Raw genomic sequence first — 25,561 nt, forward strand, 5'->3', positions numbered from 1 at the left:
AAAGGATAGAAACCACTGCAGTGACAGTGATGAATCCGGAGTGAATTCCGGCAAATCCTCACTTACCCCCCCAAGCGTTATTTTCCAATCCTGTCCTCACTAAATTTGTTTGAGGAAAATATGTGGAAACAGAAGCGATCCTCTCGTATGGCTGCTGAGAAGATGGGAAGCACGGATAGTGGAATAGAATAAAAGCTTCACAACACTTCCGATGAAAGATGACCCTCATCGTTTATCCGCTTTTTGTCGGAAATGGTTTTGTAGTTACTGGTGTCCTGTGTGACCGTTTCTCGTACCCATACCCATAAAAAACTCATCCGATCACAAATAAGTGCTCGTTCTGTGAATCGCTCTTGGATTGTAATGGGAATAGATGAGTATTTTCAATAGTGGGTTTCTCCTTCCATTGTGTGGAACTTTGTTGGCGTGGAATGAAGAGCGATGATTGTGTGAAGAACTCCGACTGGCGGCATGGTGAGATAAACAGTGCACTTTGACAGATTAGAGGGATGGGGGGTGTGAATCAAATGGTTATTGCCTTTTGTCATCACGCCAATTGTCTGTGAGTAAGTTGAAATTGAAGCTAATCAATTGTAAAAAATATGATAGATTATGTTTCATATGACTAAATTGCTTAAGTATACTGACATTGCCGTTCAAAGATAACCTATTCCAGGCTGCATTCCCGAAAGGTGGTGAACTCACTGAAATACCTCTTGAGGACTGTTAGAATGGGAATGGTGAGAGCACAAACAAATAGACGTTACACTGGCAAAAGTACCATCGATCATGTTTTGAATGATCCATCCAAGTTTCTTGTATTTCAACATGGCCACTCGATCATGATAGAGTGAAATGGGCGATGGGTTTTAAAGAAAATTGTTGTAAGTGTTACGTCTGTTTGTATGAAGTGAAAGCATGCTTTGCGACGATGAAGCTGCTGTATTAGTCTGAAGAAACACACAAGATCTATCAGAAGCTTAACGCATCCCAAAAAGCCCGCTTTCCTTAAGTTGAAATATAATTGAAATATGGAAACACCACTCCAATGCACACCTGAATGGTGCTGAGAGCGCAGGCAATGAGGATTAAGACAACATAGATAACACTGCGGAACATTTTTTTTTTTGCCTCAAGCACCAACATATCGCTATACGCTAAATTTAGGGCGATTTAATCCTTTGCCGTACCATAGCACGTCTAGTTTTTTGACGTTGTATGACGTCTTACGGCAACATACTGGGGTACAATTTTGAAAATCGAAAATCACTCGCGTCACGAAAAGTGGTTAGATTTTGACTGATAATAACATACTAACGCCCGGATAGATTTTCGAGATTCTTGCACCAATCGATTGGAAATCTTTCTACGAATCGACTCCAATAATGAAAACTATCCAGCTTTTTACGCTCGCCATAAAAACAATATGCTATAAAATATTTGACAGATGTTGACTATCAGCATTGAACTGAAACTTGGAAATATATCCTCAGCATGCCTTGACGAACCGTCAAATTTCATTGTTTTTCTTTCTGTCAATCAAACGAAAGTTTTGTTTGAATTTGCGGAAATAATCTTATTTGTTATTGGCCCTTTCTTTTAGTTCAGAAAGGGGTATGGACCGATGTACGAGTTCACTAATTTGACGTTTGAGCGGTGCCGAATTCACTCGTTGCCATGGTCAAATAAATAACACGGCACCGCTCAAACGTCAAATAGTGAACTTGTGCATCGGTCCATGGGCGCGTTCTGCCAACTGGGTCGAGGCAGATTTCTTGTGTGAACAAGTTACAACATGGACGTTCTAAAGTGCCAGAATGAAGTGTTGTGCTCAGTGTTGTAAGCAATCACGGTAGTCGACACGTTTTCGCTGATATTCGGCAGCGCTTCGCTTAAACATTCACAACACAAGCGATCAAACGAATGTCGAAAAGAAAAATGTCAATTGAATGCCACTGACCACGATAGCAATGTTAGGAAGCGTTATGGTGTTGTTTGTTTCTGATCTGCTTTCACTGTATGTGTGTCACGTTCGACATAACAGAAAAGATCAAATTATCCATGTTGTTTATGATCCGATGTCTGAATTCTATGCAAAACTTATGATTTATGCAAATTTTCTCGTATCAGACAACATTCAATTCACACTTTTTTGTGTTTGTCGACGTTCATTCTACCGCTCTTGCTGTGACTGCTGACCATGGCAACGAAACGAACGTCGCTCAAAGTGTCGAATGTTTACAGCACTGGTTGTGCTTGTGGGGAGCACTTGAAGATGGGATGGAAGGTCATTACTTCGTGTTCGTGCTCTACTCCTGCTTATCTAAAAAGTTATATGCAATAACCGACCTTTAGCTTAACTATCCAAATTAACAGTTGCAAATACAATAACCCATAGCTTCCCAAACTCGATTTTCGCGGCGCACCAGCCGTTCGTCGGATCGCTTTTTTATTCATCTTCAAGCGAGCTCGCAACAATCTGGTGCGCTGCGAAAAGCGAGTTTGGAAAGCGCGGCAATAATCGTTCTGGGCTTACTAACATGTCGTCGCGTTAATTCTATGATAATGATCTTTTATCTACTTCAGTCGAACCATTCTGAAGTTCGAACTACATGCAGCAAATGGTTCGCGTAACAAAGTGTACGACAAGAGAATAGTGACGACCGATTTGGGACTAGTACCAAAACGACGATTAACCATGACATTACGCACCACATTCGAACAAGAGGGCCGCCAACAGCCAGCAAATGCCGTCGGCTTGCACCGGACAAGCTGGAAGTCACCAAGAAAGAGTTCCAGGTTATGAGCGAGTTAGGAATATGTCGCCCTTCCAGCAGCAGTTGGGCCAGTCCACACTGTGTGCAGAAGAAGAACGGTCAATGGAGATTCGTAGGAGATTATCGATACCTAAACTAGGTGACTTTGCCAGATCGTTACCCTATCCCGCATATCCTCGATCTGTTGAATGCATTCCAGGGAAAATCAGTTTTCACCACACTTGATCTGGAGATGGCGTACCATCAGATTCCGGTTGAAGAGGCGGATATTTCGAAGACGGTCGTTGTAACTCCGTTCGGAGTCTTTGAATTCACGCGAATGCAGTTCGGTTAATCTAAATGAAACCTACAAAAAATAAAAGCATTATCTATGCAAATCGAAATTAGATTTTAGTTTGAATGACAGAAAAGCAACGAAATTCTATTTCAGTGAGTGATGGGTTACTAAGGATTTATTTTCTAGTTTCAGTTCAGTGGTGATAGTCAGTTTCTGTCAAAGATTTTATAGCATGACTAGCGTAAAAAGCTGGATTGATTTTCATGACTAAACTATTGATAACTGGGTAAATATTAAGGCATGTCTTATATTCCATAGAAAAGCACATTTTTCTTGCTGTTATAAGGTTTTGGCGTTTTGAAGATTATGTGTACCGTAATTTCGGGTGAAATTTATCATTTTTCATGGTCTGTTTTCAATAATGTTAAAAATGTCAAACAACTGAATGCAGGAAAACAAGTACGACGGTCAGCCTCTATGGCTCATGTGCCAAAATTTTCTAACAAATGTGTTTTAGTGCTAAAAATCATCCCTTAAATAGAAAATCCGGGATCCCATTTCGGGGTGAAATTTATCACTTGTCAATGCGATTATTGTTATTTTTTAAACGACTCTACATAATGAATATTAGCTCCCTGAATCCGACTAATTGATAAATAAACTAAAACTAATGAACCGAAATTATAATTGATAAATAATTAAATTAATTAATCAATTAATAGTAATAGATGAAATGTCTCTGGTCGTAACTCTTTCAGACAGCGTCCATTTATTACGTAAATTACGTAAACTGGAAATTTTTGACTACTTCCTCCCCCCCTGCGTTACGCTTTTAAGGTGCAAGTAAAAATGAGGCAAATGTCAAAAATGAAAAAGCAGTTTTCGGTCTTGAAATGAACAAATTGAAAAAAAAATAAAAACACACAGCCTTTTTATTTTGGATATAAAACAGCTCTGTGTTTTTATTTTTTTCGATTTGTCGATTTTCACGGCGAAAACTGCTTTTTCACTTTTGACATTTGTTCCATTTTTACTTGGGCCTTAAGCGAACGTGACGGTCTTAAGCCAGGAAATAGAAGAAGCTAACGTTATCCAACGTCAACTTGGCGGTTGTATCTCGCAAACAACCTCTTACTTTTTTTTTTAATATTGGCTATCGAAAATGCTGGATTTTTGTCGATTTGAACCAACTTACTTGCAAGTTTACCAGCTTATATCGCTATTCATTTGCTTCATTTGCAACAGAATTCAAACTTTATGTAATAACGAATACATATCAACAAAGTTCATAATTGTTTCGATGCTTAAAAGTCATTTGCCGATGATTTAGTGTCTTGCCATCAGGCAATGGACATGCCCTATATCAACTGCAGCGATTTGCAGTAGACAGGATGTCCCGGGCCCGATCTATCTGACAAGCCAATCGAGCCCTCTGTCACCATTGACTGTTTAACGATAAACTTGCGACGATCGACGCGCCACCATATTTCATATAACGGAGGTTATTAGAACTAACTTGGAGGTGATGTTTTGGAGGTTATTTGGCAATTTGGAGGTTAAAATCACCTCCAAACACTAGCGATTTTGCGGTGGAATGTTGACGTTTGATCACGAATAGAAGATGGTGTCTCCATCATGTCGATAGCCTGCTTGCCATCAACCCCCCCGCGAAGTGACAGATAACGCAATTTTCACGTACCTACTTGTAACGTAAACAATGGAGCCATCCACCGCTGCCGGCACGATTTTTCACTATGGCAAATCGGAATGCAAAACAACGAATGGAATGAAATGAAATAAGGGCGAGTCTGATATTTTCGTCTGCCAATGGAAATGAATTTAATAAAATCACCAAGTTTAAGTACCAAATGAACATAAAAGCGCACCAACTCGTTCGGTGAAATGATTAAATGACCTGTTAGCAGGCTTGATAGAAACTCCTCTCCGATGCAAAGAGGAGGCAATTTTGCCGTATTTCTGAGGAGAAAAAATTGACTCGAAGGATTTGAATGAGAGTGCAAAAAAATGCGAGGATTTTTTCTGGTACTCTCTTTCTCTTGTTGCGATGCTCACCTTTACTCACGCTTCAAAAGTACTCTTGAGCCCGAACAAGGCAGTCCTCGGGAAGTTGTAACAGCATTCTTTTTTGATGTATTTTTACTCTGGTGTGTTTTGTGCTACATCTTCCTCGCTCAATTTTCGTTGCCTCTCTGCTTAGCATTTTTTCGCTCCCTCGCAAAGAGGCAAATGCAGCACGCTGCACTAGAGTATGTCACCGAACTTTGATGATGTTGAGTAGTATTATCAAGCCTGCCTGTTAGTACTTTGTTTTGCGGGAAAGTATTGTAATTTTCACGAATGATTAGACTTTCTTGACGAAATTGAGAAGCTGGCAATAATGTTCTGATGGTACATTTTCGAACACTATTTACCTTTCATCCTTGATTTCAGCCACTACCAGCTGATTTTGACACGAAAACACGATCAGCTGGAGCATGAGCACAATGACGATGATTGTAAACATCGGAGAATCAGCTGGTTTTGTTGTGTACACAAGACCAGCTGGTGAGTCGAGAACAAAGAAAAAATGGTAAACATTGAGCCGGCCGGAGAAAACGAAATTCAAATCACTTAAGTCTAAGTGGTGAAAAAAATCGCAATAATCCATAAAAAAAATACTTACAATTCAGCCTAACTGATTTTGAGGATCGCTTTTATGCCTTTAAAAGAAAGCGCTGGCCATAACATAAAATAAAATAAAATATTTTGGGCCTCGTGGCCGTGTGGTTAGTGCCATCAGGCATTTAAGCGTATCGAGCCATGGGGTGTGGGTTCGATTCCGGCTTCAGCCATCGAAACTTTTCGTCAGGAATGTTTCTCGGCTGTGCCACTGGAGAATGCTTGTCCGTTCTCTATTGTTAAATTACAGTTTGTGCAGCTAAATGGTTGTCTTTTTATTTGAACGGCTTTCAATAAGATCGAATCAAGTCAAAAAGTGATATTTTTTTATTTGGGCTTATTCATAAATTTCATAACGCTTAAGGGGGTGGGTGGGTGTCCTCGCGATGTTACGGCTCATACAAAATTTGTAGAATATTCATACAAAAAGCGTTACGAAGGGGTGGGTGGTCATTTTCAGCGTTATGAAATAAATGAATGAGCCCTTTGCAGATTTTTTTTCTAAGCGGATTTGAACACTTTTTCTCATACTCACCACCAGAGGTCCAAGTTTCAATCAAATAAGCCTATGAACTTATATACGCTGACGTCACGCTGCAACTTCCAGCAAGAAGAAAACCGATGTATACAGAAAAATAAAAGATTTCGTTGCACATTCATCCACGCATTATTCATCCAGTGAACATTCGTGTTGGTGCGGATGTCATTTTATGTAAACATATTTAGATCGGAAAAATATCGACAAGAAAAGAAAACCGTGGATAAGTCCATTTGATGAACTATCAAGCTTTTTAAAAGCGGTAATGGCCGCCAAAAGTTAGCTTACTTTCTGGTAGGGATCCAACATATTGACGTTTGACTTGGGTCCATTGACTTGTCCACCGTGTGATAAATTCACTCGGTCCAAGAATTTTGACACGGGTCACGCTTCTCAATGCTTCCCACGTGTTTCAATCAAGTGTCAAAATTATTGGATTGAGTAAATTTAGTGCACCGGTGGATAAATCAATATCAAGCGACCCAAGTCGAACGTCAGATCCAAGGTATCTAGAAGGGAGGTAATTCAATGTGTCATTTAGCACAATCCGCCATTTTGGGAAACAATCTGACAGCTGGCGAGTTTATGTTGCTCCATCAGGCTAGCAAGCCTTGAGATCCAAGCAACCTTTTCCCCTCATTTTTTATTTCGTTTCGAAAACGTCATTCAACAACCAAGTGTGAAATTTTATGTTAATCGGTGACGACATTTATCCAAAGAAAATGGGTTTGAAATGGGTTTGAACCAGTTTACCCGTAAAAACAAAGGCAAATTGTTGGCGACGGTAATAATTTGAGAATTACATTGGGAAAAGACGCATGCGATTTAAATGGAAATAAATGGTTTTATAGCTGTACTTTTGTCCATTGTACCGCGAAAAATAACATAGAGGGATGAAAGATCTTTTATCAACTTCTTGCCTTTGAAGAATGTAGAATTGAACACAATACCAGAATCTTCTAGTTTATTTCTCTCCAAACATACACATATTAATATAAATTGAATATCGTAGAAATAACACAATCCTCCATGATATCAAAAACTTCATTCGATTCAATTCCCATCTTTGAAAAGTTCGCTGTAAAGAAGAGTCTGAAATCGACAAATTCAGTTATTTTTCTGCTATACATAATATCATCCACAGCTCAAATTGACCTTATCAAGACAAAAATGTAGGCAGAGCAGTCTTGAGATATGTTACACAAACCATATGTTTTCACTTTAAAATGGGCAATTTAATTGGTTTCCAATATTAGATCTCATTGATGAATAACGGCATCCTGAAACGGAACTACTGAAATTATGTTTTAAACTTATCTAAGAAACACATTTATTTTGTACCTGTACTCTCAAACTGTCGTTTGTGTCCAAAAATTTTTCTACTCCTTTTCACTTTTCAAACCGTAATAATAAACACTATGGAAACGATAGCAACCATCGGAGGGGAGAATTGCATCAACAAACTCGCCAGCTCGCCGACTCGCCAGCTGTCGTTTTCCTCCCCCTGCTGTCCATGACTCCCCGCATCCACTGACTGCTTAGATTGCTGTACCTGTCTTCAATATACCTTGGTCAGATCACTAGATTCTTTTTTTGTAAAAGTGGGCTAATTTTTGGTGATATTAGCGCTCGTCAAAAGCTATCCAGCTCCATCCAATAAGCTTATCTGATTGAAACTTAGACATCTGGTGGAGAGTGTGAGAAAAAAAAGTGTTCAAATCCGCAAAAGAAAATGTACTGCTAGTTTAAAGCTGAATATGATCTCAGATTGATTTCAAGCCTATCACTACAGTCAATTTTCCATAAATTAATGATCATCGCAAATATCTAAGGGATGATTCAAATATTACGTATTAACAAAGAAATTTGCCAATTTAAACCCCCTCCCTCCCTGAAGTATGGGAAATTTAAATTTATTGTATGGACGGTAACACTATAAAAGACCCCTTCCCTTCCATGTTGTGTTATGTAATATTTAAACGATCCCTAACAAATTGGTCCTGCTTTGAATTGACAAGTGGTCAAAACATAATTTCTTAAACAATCGGTTACTATAAGCAACTTACAGCATGCGGACCACATCACACCATTTTTCAAAACTCGCTCGTGGGCCATACAAAATCTTCCCGATGACCGTACAAATCCTTTCAGAGAATCGTAATTTGGTGATCACTCGTTCATAACGATATTACAAATGCCAAACAAAAATTGTAAAATTTTTATGTCCGTCAAGCATAATTCTACTAAATAGGAACAAAACGAACATTTTATTTTATAAAGAAGACCTCTTGAGGGTATCAGGAATTATATCGGAATGCATTCACTATTATTTTACAATTTCTGAAAAATTGTTGTGTTATGATTCATTACGCAACTCAAAACTATTGCATATTGAGAAAGTGTTGCGTATTCAATCATTACGGCACTGGTTTCAGTTGCGTAATGACTATTCTCGCACTATATACTTCAGTGCAGGAAAGTAGGCCGTTTCATGACAGATTGGCGTGATGAAATACCGCCTATTACGATGAGAAATTGCAAAAATGTTATTTTTGCGATTCCATTATATATGAGCCTACTTTTCCTACCAGATAAACAATGCTTCTACTTTTCAGTACTGTTAACGGTGCCGAAAAGTAGCACTCGGAGTCGTCAACTATTGAATAAGTCTTAACACACGTCTCTTATCCAAGTGCTCTGGATTATCCAAAAACTTATTCAACCTGTTTCCGATTCTACATCCGTTGGGCGATCCAAATCAGATATAGGAAAATTATTCTGATTAAGAATCGGTTCGTCTAGCGGACGTAGAAGATGTATTAAAGTTAGTAGGTAGCCACATAAAAATCCGGATCTTTCTGCGGCGGTTTGTGGGAACCTCATCTGCCAACATGAGGAACAACCAGAGACAAATAAAGACCTCCATGTCCCTTGCAATTGCCTTGCAATTTTATGGCACATAATGTAATAGAGCAAAATCTAGAATGCCGTGAAAAGTGTACTGCGATCTGTCAAATTTGGGTACCTTTTGCAGTACCAAGGGATCAAATGCAGTACTAGAAGTGGTACCAAATCTGAGCCCGAGTGGGACGGACCTGGAACAACTGTGAGTAAAATATGGCAGAATTTGCATGTGAATTCAGCGTCATACCTATTCCGAATGTAGTTCAAAAGTGATACCGATGAAAGAGCGAAAATTTGTGACAGTCCTGTGCGAACAGTATCATAACCTACCTGATTGATAACTTTGAGTCGATAGTACACGTGGATGTTTGTCCACGTCTTGTCCTTCTGTTTCTAGAAATAATCCAACTACAATGGCATTTTACGTAATTACAAAAAATGTTGTATGCTATTCGTTGCAAAACTCGATTTTCTCGACGTAATTATCCAACTCGGCAAGCCTCGATAAATGTACAACTCGTGCTGAAAAAATCATCATTTTGCAAATTGTTGCTTAAATAACTATTTTGTAGCACTGTGTAATCTCAACATCAGTTCAATGAACGATTGAATCCAACAAGTACCCTTTTTGAGAATAGTTGATAATACCATTTGACAGCTTGAAGAACTATAAAACATCTGATAAGAATGGCATCGGCTTGTTTATCACCTGTAGTAAACGAGTTCATGGAAAGTTTAGAAGCGGCATCCGTTGACAGTCGACAGGATATGGACCAGTTCTGTGAATAAATGCTTCCAAAATGGCCAAATAGCAGGACTCCATACATCATGATCAGAGCAACAATGCATGGTGTGCGAAAGATCCAGTCATTTTGTTGCTTATCGGATGATATGGAAATTGTAAGTCGAACACATCAAAACATTGTTGCTGTACATTCGTCTGATACGAGAAAAAATTCAATTCGGGGGGCAAATCATCACAGGAGTGAAATTGGCCAGTTAGTAACAGAACAACAATCCCTCTTAACTATGCCAATCATTCCGTTCGCATCACAGACATTCAATTCAAAACTTAGGCCCAAGCTCTGTCCCAGTAGAGACATAACCCAAGAAACATTTTTGACTGAATAGAAGTTTATTCAGCGGATGTATGCTTGAAAGTGATCTGTTAAGCTATTATTCAGCAAAAATGTTGGTTGGGAACACCTGAAAAGAAATTGAAAAGGTCTCCATTTACTGTAATAAAAATAATAGTAAAGTATTACTGCCAGATTTGTGCCAATGAACTCATTTAAATGTTTCTTGTTCCACTACCAGATGATTTGATTTCCCCTCGACTCGAGTGATGCTCGCTTAAAATTAGAACTTCGAAATCACACTTCACCAGATTGCGTTGACAAACCCATAACCTAAACTTCCTCTTCGACGACCAGTAAAATCACCGAGTAAAATACTACAACACGTACTTCCGTGCGCCAAATGGTGCCTCGTAAGAAGGCGGGAGAAAGTTTTTCACACCCCACTCCAATCGGCACGCAATCCTCAACAGGCCTTGAGGGAAAAATTTCCCCAGTTGAGGAAGTTCATTATTAATTCAACCATTTTCCCGGCTCATGCCGTTTGCTCAAAACAGCCGCTGCCGCTGCCTCTGCCCACGGGATCATTCTACTCGATGACGATGACGACGACAACAACGCTGCTTGTTTGCCACTTGAAGCCAGAGAGGGTGCTCGACATTCGTCTTAGGCGCTTACCGACCGAGGCAACAAGCTAATCCCGACCGAACCACAGTGGTTTGGTCTAAACCAAATGTCGGGATGAGCCTCAAACGCTAGCTAAAAAGGAGTAAGTGTAATTTTACTGTGCTACATTTTCGATGACATAGAATGTAAGCAAAATTCTGTCTTTAGATCCTGAAAGTACACACCCATACTAGAGCTGTAGCGGTAGACGATAAACAGACTCTCATGATGTGCTGCGGTTCATGATTGTTACAGAGAGCGATACTCTCAATTTTGTCAGAATTCAACTCCTGATCAAAACCCAATCAATCATGGAGGCTCTGAACCACTGCGAAACCGTTCGTCCCACGCTGCCCAGGCAAGTTATTGGCAAATTAGTTCGAGCTACAGGAGTGTGACGGTTGCACTGTGGCGAAGATTAATGTCAATTGGTACCAGGGAGGGGCATGAGCCAATAATTACCAACCCAACATTGATTCAACATGGCGTCTAGTGTTTTTGTTTTGATTGTTTTGGAAGGGGCAACATATAAGGTACAGTGGGGGAAGTGTATCAGTGGGGTAAGTGGATCATTTGTCAATATAAAACCTAAACACTTGGATATGTTGAATGTTTTCGCACCATTGCTTCGTTTTAGGTTATATTCTTACGCCCACACTGATACTATTGCAAAACTGGTACTACACGTACACTAACACAAGCAAATTTGTTCGCTGTAAAAAGTAATTAATTTGAAAATTGTTTTCCATCAATCAAAAATCCATTGTATCTCTGTCTAAAATCAAATTCTATTATTTTTTTCGACACATGGTGAGCATTTCAGTTCTAATTGAATGAATCACAATGAAAAATATGTCATTTTTATGAATAAATACAAATATATTGGACATAGTACACTTACCCCTACTTTTTAGTGGGGTGGGGTAAGTGGATCAAGAATAATTATCATTTATTGGCAGACTGCTTAGAAGAGTTTTAATAAGCTTCAATACCCGCAAATGTTGTTTTCCTTTATTTTGTTCCATTCCCAGCTTGAATTTGTTAAATTGGCCATAGAAAATTTGAATTAATCCACCTAAAAGTTTTTTTAACCTGTCTGGTATAAAAAAATATAAAAAGAATAATAATTTCAAAATTCACACGAAACTTTTCGTGGTTTATCTAAGCTGAGTTGTAAAAGAGCAAAATATACTAATTTTCCAATCGAAAGCATAGTCTCATACATGATTTGACCATATAAATTGTTCTAGACAGATGATACACATATATTCATAAATAAAACAGAAGGATTTCAGTTTGTTATTCAAAAGTGACTGTAACTAATATTTTTAAACCAAGAGTGCTTTTTGAAAATATCGTTAGGAATAATCCTACAATACTTCTGTATAACTTTTGCGTATAAATGGATGAATTTTCTCCAAACTTTTCTTTGTTTTTTTTTGTTTTTTTTTTGTTCTAATTAGTATGAACTAGTATATACATACTTTTTATTATATTTTGATTGAATAAAGATACTTTTTAATTTTAAAGTTATAAAATGTAACATTATTAGCACTACTAACAAGTGCGAGGGTAATATCATTCTTAATAAACATAATCATACTACATTTGTTTCGAGAACAGATTTTTTTTAATGGTGATCCACTTACCCCACCATGGTGCAGCAAGTGGATCATTTGGCGCAAATTTTTAAGTCTCTCATTCTCAAAACATAACAATCAGAAAAATCAAAATAAATGATGATTTGAAGTATAATAGTCCCTTATTTGTTATCCACAGAAAAAAGTTTGAGTTAAACTATTCACGTTAGCTGTACATAACAATGAAGTTAACTAATGATTTTTCTGTATCCACTCACCCCACGGTACCTTATGTTTTTATGGATAGGAGACATCAATGATGCTTCGCTGAAGAATAAAGCATCAAACAAAATGATGAACAAATGAAAGGCGTCATCAAATACGACGATTCAATGCGATATGTTTAATTGCCAGAATTTAACACTAGCGGCGTATGAGCCGTATACTCGAAAATCGGGAGCAAGTTTAGGGCAAACCGACCAGAAAGTGGGTACCAAACGTGAAGTACCAAAAAGATGTGAGGAAGAGCCGAAATGTATGCAAGATGACAGCCGTGTCAGTCCCCTGATTGGTACGCTCAATTGATTTAGCAAGCTAGTACTAGGAGAGGCGATTAGTTTGCTGCCATAATTGTCACACAAGGATCAATGGATTGGTAGTCGTTGAAAAGATTTCGACTCGATTTGACATCTCGATCTATGACTCTTAAGGTGAATAAAGATGGATGCCATTCCTTAAATTTTTATAATGCATCTGATGCATCTAGATCCTAAAACTTCAATTTTTGGCAAAACATCATTCGTAAACTTAACACGAAGAGAGCGTTCTTCTTTTCCAAATATGTAATGTTTTCTAATCATTTGCATAAGCCGAGTTCGAATCAACATTCAACAGCTTCAGGTCCAACAGTATTGTTTGTGCCGCATTCCATGCGTACCTATCTACATACTAAAGATAAAATGCAAATAAAGCCACACAAAAACGCTTATCGTCATCTCCACTGTGGAAGTGGTTTAGCGGAGGAAAACGGTTTCCGCACACTTCCCATAAAATGGGGAAAATATTTTCGAGATAAAAGTGTAGTCTGCCTTTCGCATTGTTGGATTGTATTTGGATTTCGATGTGGATTTGGATGTGAACTGGATAGAAATAGATTGGTCAGAGTTGGGTTTGGAGATTAAAATTGCGAGATTTGGAATTGAAGATTTGGATTTGGAGATTTACATTTGGAGATTTGGATTTGAAGATTTGGAGATTCAATTTGGACTATTGAATTTCGAAATTTGCATTTGGAGATTTAGATTGAGATTTGGATTTGAAGATTTCGATTGTTTTGATTTGGAGACTTGGATTTAATTATTGTAATTTTGATATTTGGATTTGAAGATTCGGATTTGGAGATTTGTATTTGGAGATTTGCAATTGAAGATTTGGAGATTTGGGTTTGGAGGCATGAATTTTGAGATTCGGATTTGATGATCCGAATGCGGAGATTTGGATTTGGAAAATTGGATTTGGAAAATTGGATTTGGAAAATTGGATTTGGAGTTTTAGATTTGGAGATTTAAATTTAAAGATTTAAACTAGGAGATTTTGATTTGGAGATTAGAATTTGGATTTTTGAATTTGGAGATTCTTATTTGGAGATTTAGATATGAATATTTGGATTTGGAGATTTAATTTGGATTATTGAATTTGGAGATTTGCATTTGGAGTTTTGGATTTGCAGATTTGAATTTGGAGATTGTGATTTGGAGATTTTGATTAGAGTATTTTAATTTGGAGATCTGGATTTGGAAATTTGAATTAAAAGATTGGTATTTAAGGGTTTGAATTTGGATTTAGAGATTTGGATTTAAAGATTTTAATTTGGGGATTTGAATTTTGTGATACGAATTTGAATATTCTGATTTGGAGATTGAAATTTTAAGATTTGGATTTGAAGATTCTGATTTATAGATTTTGATATGAAGATTTGGAGATTTGAATTTTGAAAACTGAATTTAAAGATTCTGATTTGGAGATTTTATTTTGGAAATATTGATTTGGAGATTTGAATTTTGAGATTCTGATTTGAGGATTTGAATTTGGAGATTTGGATTTGGAAATTTGCAAATTTACATATGGAGATTTAGATTTGGAGATTTCGATTTGAAGATTTGCATTTGGAAATTTGGATTTGGAGATATGTTTATAAAGATTTGAACTTAGATTTTTTGTTTTGGAGATTTGGAAATGGAGGTTTCGATTCAGAGATTTGAATATGGATTTTTGGGTTTGAAGATTTAGATTTGGAGAATTTGATTTGGAGTATTGAATTCGAAAAAAAATGAATTTGAAGTTTTCGATTTGGAGGCATGAATTTTGAGATTTTGATTTGATGATCCGGATTTGAAGAATTGGATTTGGAAATTTGGTTTGGAGATTTAATATGAACTATTGAATTGCGAGATTTGCATTTCGAGATTTGGATTTAGAGATTTGGATTTGAAGATTTCGATTTGGAGATTTGGATTTGGATTTTAATTTTGAAGATTTGGATATGAAGATTATGATTTGAAGATTTGAATTTGGAGATTCGGATTCAGAGATTTAAATTAAAAGATTTTGATTTCGAGATTTGAATTTGGATTTTAGGATTTGGAGATTCAAATTTGGAAATTTGGACTTGGAAATTTGGATTTGAAGTTAGAGATTTAAATTTAAAGATTTTAATTTGGAGATTAGATTTTGGATTTTTGTATTTACAGATTCTAAATTGGAGATTTGGATTTAAAGATTTGAATTTGGAGATTTTGATTTGGAGATTTTGATTTGGAGATTTTGATTTGGAGATTTTGATTTGGAGATTTTGATTTGGAGATTTTGATTTGGAGATTTTGATTTGGAGATTTTGATTTGGAGATTTAGTTTGGTATTTAAGTATTTGGATTATGATTTTTAGATTTGGAGATTTGGATTTAGAGTTTTGGAACTGAAGATTTCGATTTGAAGATTTGGATTCGGAGATTTAAATTTGGAGAGTTGGATATGGACATTTAGATTTGAATTTGGAGATTTTAATTCAGAATTCAAATTAAAGATTTTGATTTGGAGATTTGAATTTAGATTTTTGGGTTTGGAGATTGAGATTTGAAGATTTGGATTTGGAGATTTGGGTTTGGAGATATGGATTTGGCGATTTAAATTTGGAGATTCTTATTTGGAGATTTGAATTTTGCGATACGGATTTGGAGATTTGGATTTGGAGATTTGAATTTGGAGATTTAAATTTTGAAATTTGGATTTGAAAATTCTGATTTGCAGATTTTGATTTGGAGATTTGAACTTTAAGGTTTGGATTTAAAGATTCTGAGATTTGGAGGTTTGTATTTAAAGAATTTTATTTGGAGATTTAATTTTGGAAATATGGATTTGGAGATTTGAGTTTTGAGATTCTGATTTAAGGATTTAGAGATTTGGTTATGAAGATTTGGATTTGGAGTTTTGGATCCGGAGATTTAATTTTGGAGATAAGAATTTGGAGATTTTGATTTAAGGATTTTAATTTGGATTTGGATATTTTCAGATTTTCATATGGAGATTTCGATTTGGAGATTTTGATTTAGATTATTGAATTTGGAGATTTGGATTCGGAGATTTAAATTTGGAAATTTGTTTATTAGTGATTTGAATTTGGAGTTTTGGTTTAGAGATTTGAATGCGGATATTTGGATTTGAAGATTTGGTTTTAAAGATTTGGATTTAGAGATTAAGATGAGAAGATTTGGATTTGAAGATTCTGATTTGAAGATTTGGATATTTGGATTTAGAGATTTGGAGTTATGGATCTGAAGATTTGGATTTGGAGATTTGAAATCAGAGAATCGGATTTGAAGATTTGGATTCGAAGATTTGAAGTTGAATTTTTGGATTCGGTGATTCGGATTTGGAGATATGGATTTGGAGATTTGGATTTGAAGATTTAAATTTGAGGATTTAGATTTGGAATTTTGGATTTGAAGATTTGTATTTGGAGATTTGGGTTTGCAAATTTTGATTTTAATATTAGAATTTTGAGATTTGGATTTTTAGATTTGCATTCTAAGATTTGAATTTGGAGATTTAAATTTGAAAATTTAGATTCGGAGATTTAATTTTGGAGATAAGGATTTGGAGATTTTGATTTAAGGATTTTAATTTATATTTGGAGATTTGCAGATTTTCATATGGAGATTTCGATTTGGAGATTTTGATTTAGATTATTGAATTTGGAGATTTGCATTTGGAGATTTGGATTCGGAGATTTAAATTTGGAAATTTGTTTATTAGTGATTTGAATTTGGAGTTTTGGTTTGGAGATTTGAATGCGGATATTTGGATTTGATGATTTGGATTCAGAGATTTAGATAAGAAGATATGAATTTTGAGATTTGGATTTGAAGATTCAGATTTGAAGATTTGGATATTTGGATTTTGAGATTTGGAGTTTTGGATCTGAAGATTTGGATTTGGAGATTTGAAATCAGAGAATCGGATTTGAAGATTTGGATTCGGAGATTTGAAGTTGAATTTTTGGATTTGGTGATTCGGATTTGGGGATATGGATTTGGAGATTTGGATTTGAAGATTTGAATTTGGAGATTTGGATTTGGAGATTTGGGTTTGGAAATTTTGATTTGAATATTAGAATTTGGAGATTTGGATTTTTAGATTTGCATTCTAAGATTTGAATTTGGAGATTTGAATTTAAAAATTTGGATTCGGAGATTTGGATTTGAAGATTTGAATTTGAAAATTTAAATTTGGAGATTTAAATTTGGAGATTTGAATTTGTTAATTTGAATTTTGAAATTTGGTTTTGAAGATTTGGATTTGGAGATTTTGGTTTAAAGATTTGGATTTTGAGATTATGTGAGATTATTGGATTATGAGATTTTGATTGAGACATTTGTATTGTATGATTTGAGTTTGTAGATTTGGACTTGTAGATTTACATTTGAAGATTTGGACTATGCTATTAGAGCTATGAGATTTGGATACTTTAATTTGGAGAATTGGATTTGGATATTTGGATTATGATTGATTTTGGATAAGGATATTTGGATTTAAAGATTTGCATTTGGAGATTTTAGTTTGGAGATTTGAATTTAAAGATTTTGATTTGGAGATTTGGATTTACAGATTTCGGATTTGGAGATTAGGATTTGGCGATTTAAATTTGGAGATTTCAATTTTGAAATTTGAATTTGATGATTTCAATTTAGAGATTTGGATTTTCAGATTTAAATTTGGAGATTTCGATTTGGAAATTTGGATATGGAGATCGGTATTTGGAAAATTGGATTTGGAGATTTGTTATTAAGATTTTTTTTTTTTAATTTTTGGATTTGTTAATTTTGATTCAGAGTTTTGGATGTAGAAATTTGAATTTGGATTGTAGATTTCGATTTCGCGATTGAGATTAGGAGATTTGGAGATTTGGATTTAGAGATTTGGATTTAGAGATTTGGATTTGGATTTGGATTTGGAGTTAAGGATTTGGAGATTTCAATTTGGAGATTTGAACTTGGAGGTTTGGATTTGAAGATTTGAATTTCAAGATTTGGATTGAATATTGATATTTTCCGTGAAAATTTGCTATTTTGTTCCTTATCCGAAATAAGGATACACGTGTTTTTGGATTGTTTGATTAGGGTGACCAATAGCCGTGTTTTCGTCATTTGAAACTGAAATCGAAAAATTACGATAGCGTCATTATTTTTACACTATCTGAAAGCTTTTTATCTTGGTTTTGTGGTAAAAATATGAAAACTATAAAAACTCATATGTTTGTATTTATTATCGCTAGGAATACATGTGCCTATAGTAGCACTATTTCTAATTTCTGTGCCTATAGTAGCACTAGCATCACAGCGTTGGCAAAATACTAATCATAACCGTATTTTTACAAAGCTTTTATATTTTTCCTTCAAAATGTGGATCAAAAGCATTCGTTTGATGTAAAAAAGTACTTAATTCAATAATTATTTCGTATAATAAAAAATAGTTTCTCTCTGTAGTGCTACTATAGGAACAATAGGTTTACTATAGGCGCAAGGGAGCTCAAATTTCAAGCAAAACTAATTTTTTGATCATTTTTTGAACAAAATCAAGCTGTGTATCAACGGTACTTAGATAAATAGCTCCTGACCTTCATGTCAAAAAATATTTTGAAAAGGTTTACAGCAAAACAGCCGTAAAAAGCCACTAGTGCGGCTATAGGGACTGACCCTATCGTGTGGCAAGTACGATTATACTTTTTGCCCTGGGAAGGAAATTTCCTTTACAAAAAGATCCTGGACCGACCGGGACTCGAACCCTCAGCATGGCTTTGCTTGGTACCCGCAGACTTTACCATTAGATTAAGGAAGCCTCTAAGGTTTTGGGTTGAAGTTGATTTTCGATAAAGTTTCTATTGGCTTTTGAATGGCTTTAAATTGACATTCAATCCTCTGGGTTGTCTTTGGATTGGCTTTGATTTGGCTTTGGGATTACTTTGAAATACTTTGTATTGGGACTGGAAATTCATTCAATCTTGGGTTTGATATCACAATGAAAAATAAAGTGTAATTAACTCACCTTCAATTCAGTTGTGATCCGGGAAAGCCGTTACATGTAGCCCATTTCCTGCTTTTTTTTACACAAGTTTCCGCTTGTCGAAGTATTCCGCTCAGGAACGCAATCCGCCGACCGAAACAGATATCGCAACTACCCCAATTACCGTTGAAAAAACTCTGTAATTGAATCATTCACTGACACCTTCGACACTTCCCGGCAGTTTTCGAACGCATCAATTCTTCGGAAACAGCACCTGCCAGTTAACCACTGTGCACTTTCCGCAACGTTGCGATGATTATTTGTCGAGTATCAATTTTCACCAGCACGAAAATCGTTGAACTTTTTTTTTAAGTTGTTTGGAGAATTTAATTAACGATTTCATTAATTATAATTCCGCACGGTACACAAACTGTTGGCTTATTAACACACGTTGCAATGGATGGTAATTTTCAAAAGAACTTTTTGACCTGTGGAGGAAAACAAAAAATATATTATTACCGGATGTGATTGATGTATTATTACTGGGAAAAAATTGTAGCAAACTGTTTGCTGTTTCGGGGATTCTATATGAATGTCAACTCTCGATCGAGGGTGAACGATTTTACAAACAGGAAGCGACTCGACATTGTTGTAAAAATAATTGTATAATTTTATCTCAATTACATTGTCGCTGCTCCATTCTGCGATGAGTATGGAAATATCATTATGTTTTGAACAGCACAGGGTTAAATGTTTCATGTGAATTATATGAGGAAGATCTTTTCATCAGTTTTTATCATTTATGAAAGGCACAGGCTCACTGGAATGCATCAATTACACTGCGGAACACGTTTTTGTCTCCAGCACCAAAATACCGCTATTCACTTAATTAAGGGTTGCTGAATCCATTGCCGTTTTCAGAAATATCATAGCACGTCTAGTTTTTGAGATATTGACTGTTGAAAATGCAAAAAAAGACTATTTCAGCCAACTTGCATGCAAGCTTGCCAGCTTGTAAGGTAATATATTGGCTTAATTTGCGACAGAACTCAAACTTTATGTGTATACCAGTACTTATCATCAAAGTTTGTAATACTTTCAATGCGTAAAAGTAATTGTTTAATGGTATAGAGAATTTTTGTATTTTGCCATATAGAATTCTAGAAGAAACGAAGAATTTTGTATGGAGACTGCAAGCATGTTGAAAAAATCGGTTTAATCGAAATTTAATCGCGAAATTTCAATCAAATTATATCTGAAATGAAAGTTCAAGTTCTATTTTGCATGTTTGGTGGATTAGATTACAAAAAAATTGATAAATTTCATATAAACATGAATAAAACCAGTGTTTCATACAACTTTGCCGACCTGTAGCTAAAAATTGTGACGTGCTGGAACATTTCTGAGAATGGCACCAGATTCAGCAACCCCAAATCTACTAGAGACACATAATTTGATCCTTGAGACACGCAAAAATGTCATTTTTGTTACGCTGTGTACAGAAACGCGAGGCTTCATGCATAGTTCCAGCTCCACTTTCAATTAATTATATTCCAACTTAAACAGAGCCTGTTTCTCAGCTAAATTTTTTTTTGAGCACTTCCACGTGTGATCGTTTTTAAGAGTTAAATAATTTATTGAATAGGTATTGAACATAAAATTTGAATCAAATGATTGATGCAATGTTCAAAACCACCAATATGGCTATGGATCGCATGGTTAGAAAGGAAGGGGAAAATATGAAATGTATTTAATTACTGATTAAGTCTTCGACCCGAATGATCGGAAACGATTAAAGGGTCGTTAATGAAAGAAACAAACAAACCACTGTGGCTGAAACTGCCAAGTTGCTGTGAAATTTACTAATAAAAATGTTATTGATTTTGTCATTTGCAACCAAAGTTTTTGAAACTTTGGGTGTTTCTGTTGAAACACAGCTTGGTAAATATACTTCCATAGCTGCCTATTTGCCTTTTTGATGCACTGGACTGCAAGTAATTTTGCCTCAGACCGACTTGCGGAAATTGACTCGCAATAAGTCAGCATCTTATTAAATGAGTGCTCTTAAGGATATTTTTCAATTCAATACCCTGATAGCCCTACTTGTTTTCCTTTTCTAGGAAACCTTCTACGATTGATTTGATCTTAACCGACTCATGTCACCTCACGCTGATTTTGATTCTGATCATGTTTCTGTTACATACCAAATATCCCATGAAGTGACAGGGTTGGTGGTCTAATGGCTTCCGCTTCTGCTCCATAAGCAAAAGGTCATGGGTTCAATCCCAGGCCCGTCCCTTTCCTCGCACTTTGTAGTTTATATCTCTCACTTGCTTCTATCTTCCATCACACTCAAACTATTCGTTCATGGCAAACGCTAGAACCAGAGAAGGACGTGCAACCGTTTCCCTAACGCTTCCATTCTTCCACGCGCAAGCCTTTCCTTACGCCTGATACATAGGCTATCTGCTGACCACAAAAGCAAACCTCTCTGCCATGCCTTTCCCCCAATCCATACACTTCCGCATGAACTGGCGTAGATGCAGTCGGACTCCACGGTCTACAGTGGGCCAGTATAAGTGCAGTATCATTTCTCCTTCCCCTTCCCCACATTGGTCTGCATTCTGACGTGGCAGGCGCCATTATAGCCTAAAAATAGAAGTTAGCCAGCACTTATACACTGAGGGTGTCTGTTAGTCCCAAACAGTCATTCGGTTGGTTCCTTGTGTAAGTGCAGTTGATCTGGTGATACTTTAGTAGCATCCACGGGCGGCCAATCAAGCTCAAGCAATCATATCAAATATCCCATGAAGCGATTCTCAATCAAATCAGCTCCACTTTCAATTATATACAAGCCAACTAGAATACATATAAAGCATGCATTGATAGCAATCTTGATGTGAGCATTTCTTGGCAAACAAAACTTGATGTTGACAATGTTCTCGAAACTTTAACAAATTCCATTGTTGAAGCCAGGAGCATTGCAATACCAAAATGTGAAGTAAAATTCAAATCCGTGATTATAGGTGATTATGTTAATCTCTAGATTCGCCTTTTAAACGTGAGGAGAAGGCAATTTCAACGCACTTGCGCTGTGTGCAATCATGTGGCGCTTACATTCGATCGGCCGTGATAATACTCACGAGAATGATATCGATCTCTTATCAGAGAATGAGTGCAACGATACTAGGGTTCCTGACCCCGGAGCCTGGTTTTTATGGCAAGCTGCCTCTTGGCAGAATCGGGTGGTATGGTAAGGTGTGTTTAGGTGATGTGGATTTGGTCGTAGAATGAAGGCAAGAGAGGCATGCGCCCAGCGGAGCATTCATCTGAGGCATGCGGCGCGATCGACCGACACTTGATAACGATCGATCCGATGATAATGTTCTGTTGTGAGTGTTGTATCAGTGTGATGATTTGACATGGTAGTATCTGACCGGAACTCTTGTATTGATTGGCATGGCTATGGGCACTCAGAGGGACCCAGTGTGCGCGAGCAATGATAACTCACCACAGCAATCCAGTAAGAGGAACAGGTTACAAGCAAACATGGGAAAATTCACTCACTCACCCGAACGCTACCGATAAAATATCTGCAAAGTATCTGCTGCCACCGAATGTTCAATGACTGCCGAACGCTACTAGGGTGAGCGCAATCCCGACGAATCGTAAACGATTGAGATAAACCGAAAATGATACGATATACGGAGCGGAGAGAGCACCTTTCCTCTCTTAAATTGGAGACACGAAAGATTCTCTCCAAAGTAAGCAAGCCCCCCATATTTGGATGATGCATCTACAAATTTAACCAAAAACATTATTTGTTTCTAATGAAATGAAAAATTTTCTGAATCAATTTACATAATTCTTCTTTTTGGCCAAAAAATCTTTAGTATACTTTCGTTTCTTTTGTACAACAAAAGTGATAAAACTTCGTTTGTCTGATTTCGGTGAGTCACGCGGAACACTTATAACTTAACTATACACTACAGTTTTCCAAGAATATAATAATAAGTTTATGTTTTTACTTCCTAAGAGATTTCAATAAAATATTTGACTAAACTTATTAATTCTATCAATTATTAAGGTGATTATAAAACGAAGCCAAACTTCGAATTTTCAAGTGCACAAGACTGGAGAATCTGACAACAGTTTGCGTTGAAAATCAATCAAATTACTTGCTTACTGGGTGTGACCTATGGGATAAATTTTCAACACGGAGCGCTGTTTGATTCTCAAGTCTTGTGCTCTTGAAAATTTGAGGAGTGGCTTCGTTTTATAATCACCTTAAAGTGCGTTCTATCACCGAAAGTTCTATTAGAAATTCCTCTACAAATAGTTTTCCCAAAAATCCTATCGCAAAATTCCTCAAAAGTCCTTAAAAAACATAAAAAATACATAAAAACTGCGTCATAAACTCTTCTATGGCACGGTGTGCTGAAACACACATATCATCGAACTTGCATGAACCTCCGATCTTTTTTCACAAAAATTAGCCTTTGTAGTCAAAAAAAACATGCGGCATATTACAAAATCTTTCATCGGCGAAAATTTGAAAAAGTCGATTTTTGCATATTTGCCCTTTCCCCATATAAGGGTTCTTAGAAGAATATTAGAGTTATACTTATTTTGATGATTTTTTAACGGTTAAAGAACATTCTGACATATCTTGAACACGAATGAATTATCAGATGTTTCAAATTGAGCATCATTTCTACCCGCACTCACGCAATATGACCAGCCCATGGTAGTATGTCGTTTTATAACGACTTCACTTTTTGACATAACCTCATATAAATTTAAAGTGAACACACTACAACTCATCAATCCAATCCAGGCCTGCCTAATCTTTTTGATTCATTTTAGACATAAATAGTTGATGCGTTCGCAATAGTAGTCCGACCAGAGAAATTATTACCTTTAATGAAAGCTTGGTATTATATCTGATAAATCCATGTATTAAAAATCGATATCATATCATACTCTTCGCTAGTGATGCAGATAAATCGAGAAATGGGTGCGGCCCGCGGGCCGGATTGATTTTTGACTGGATCGCTAGCAAAGAGTTTATTTAAAATGTATATAATCAGATATGATACGATCATGTCGAAAAAGAATCGAAAAAGTTGGGCAGAAAAACAATTAATTGAACTCAACACTTCACTTCACTTTTGTAAAAGAAAAAATAAAGTGCTAAAAATAACTAGTAAGGCGAGCAAATACCTTTAAACTCTAATATGTTTCTTATCTTGACAGATAGGCCTATTTCTTCTGCGACTTACAGACTTTTTCAGTGTCAAGTGCTCGACTTTGGGCAGGTCTGATCTAATCCATGATCGCAATTCTACTGATTAATTGGAATCATTGGAAAATATTATTAAACATGAAGCTTTCTTAAGATAGTAGAAATGTCAATAAAATTAAACTACTACATAAATCCATAAAAATAAACAGATGTACAAATATTTATTTATTTATTTATTTATTTACTTGTTCATATCAATGTAGCATAAGGAAAATTCCTTTTAAAGCGCTACAATTAGCTATTTTTGAAGGAATACATTTAACTTAATATTATGTTTCTGATACTCCGTAGTTATTAATTTTGTTGATTCCCCCTGTTGAACCATTTGACGCATTCTTGCTGGAAGCTTTTGAAAGTATTTAAGTTTTTGGTTTCATTTGGTAATTGATTCCAGAATACTATGCCTCTTACAAATAAGGTATTCGCAAAGTGTGCTGTATTATATCGCGGTATTATAAAGTTTCTAGTGCGATAGCTTTGGAAAGGGTTTAAGTTTTCGTACAAGTATGAAGGTGTTGCAAATCGAATAATCTTGAACAAAGTTAGACATGATCGCATTTTGAAAAAATCATAAAATGGACATCCAATCAACTTGGGATGAAAACGTGACACATGAGAAAATCTTGACAAATTATAAACATAACGTACACAACAATTTAATGCTATTCTGAGTCTGTCTATAGCTCTGGCAGAAGCATTTATAAGTAATACATCACCGTACATGAAATGCGGAAGCAGCAATGATTTGAAAAGTTGTAATTTTACTGAAGTTGGTAACATATTTGATGAAATTCTCAACAATCTCAATCCGCTATAAATTTTGCTGCACATATTATTGACGTGACTGTCCCATTCAAGATTATTTTGAATTATGAAACCTAGATTTGATGCCTTATTAACGTACTCCAAAAGATCATTGCCTAGACGAAACAATGGCAAGGAGTAGTTATGAGTGCTTCTTGAAATAAACATCACTTTTGTTTTAGAAGCGTTGATTTGCAAAAGATTTTCATCCGCCCAACGTATGATGCGAGACAAGTCATCATTAATTAGCTGATACATAAGTGACAAATCAACTTCTTCTAGAGCCAGATAGAGTTGCACATCATCGGCGAACATGTGGATCTTACAATGTTTTAGAATGTTAGGTAAATCATTGATGAAGCAAGAAAATAAAAGAGGCCCAAGGATTGAGCCTTGC

At 36.1% G+C, this 25,561-nt stretch overlaps 1 protein-coding gene across 2 annotated transcripts in view; it reads right to left on the minus strand.

The window, feature by feature from the left end:
- The window catches only part of LOC5575216 (orexin receptor type 2), a 641,361-nt gene that overhangs the window by 603,792 nt on the left and 12,008 nt on the right, over nt 1–25,561 (minus strand). For both annotated transcript variants that reach the window (XM_021850013.1, XM_021850012.1), the window contains exon 2: nt 19,098–19,543. The gene's annotated coding sequence lies outside the window, so the exon portion shown is untranslated. The remainder of the gene's footprint in view (nt 1–19,097; nt 19,544–25,561) is intronic.

Source organism: Aedes aegypti, chromosome 3 (genome assembly GCF_002204515.2).
Source record: "Aedes aegypti strain LVP_AGWG chromosome 3, AaegL5.0 Primary Assembly, whole genome shotgun sequence".
Taxonomy (NCBI): Eukaryota; Metazoa; Arthropoda; class Insecta; order Diptera; family Culicidae; genus Aedes; species Aedes aegypti.